Raw genomic sequence first — 565 nt, forward strand, 5'->3', positions numbered from 1 at the left:
TTACAAGCCATTCTTTTTATTTTATTTTTTTTTTACCCGCAGTGAGATAAAGTTGTTTGCACACAAGAGGTCTTTTCCAAAACAACTGATCTGTCATACAAATAAAAGAAAAAAAGTTTGAATAGTTTGTGTTTATTTTTTTTTTTGTACTTGACTGCCTGACCATAACTCCTGAGAAGTGCATTTTGTGGGCTAACAAATGTATGTTAAATAATTTGGAACAGAAGTGGAGACTGCTTCATCCTCACGATTTCCTTTCTAAGATCACTGTTGCAGTATTCCAAAACGTTTGGGTTATCTTGCTAGATAACCTGATGTCTGGCCATGATACCAAAGCCAAAACCTTCCATGGAGCTATACATTTGACATATGACCTAAACCTGTGGGTATAAGGGGACATAATTGGACATATGAGCATAAAACCTTAGACTATCTCACCGTCAGTCTGAATGCAGGTCTTGCACCTGTTGGTCTGTTCTATACATGGTTGTTGGTATCGTTGGCATTCACTGGTTCAGATAAGTGCCCCATTGGGGAACCTTTCTTATTTTTCTTACTAGGTTTG

At 37.3% G+C, this 565-nt stretch overlaps 1 protein-coding gene across 1 annotated transcript in view; it reads left to right on the forward strand.

Moving 5' to 3' along the window:
• The window catches only part of DCTN5 (dynactin subunit 5), a 539,047-nt gene extending 538,925 nt beyond the window's left edge, over positions 1-122 (forward strand). The window contains exon 7 of the mRNA XM_044089230.1: positions 1-122. This exon is cut by the window's left edge and continues 785 nt beyond it. The gene's annotated coding sequence lies outside the window, so the exon portion shown is untranslated.
• Positions 123-565: the final 443 nt, after the last annotated feature.

Source organism: Protopterus annectens, chromosome 12.part0 (assembly GCF_019279795.1).
Source record: "Protopterus annectens isolate FY-2018-M chromosome 12.part0, PAN1.0, whole genome shotgun sequence".
NCBI classification, from domain to species: Eukaryota; Metazoa; Chordata; order Ceratodontiformes; family Protopteridae; genus Protopterus; species Protopterus annectens.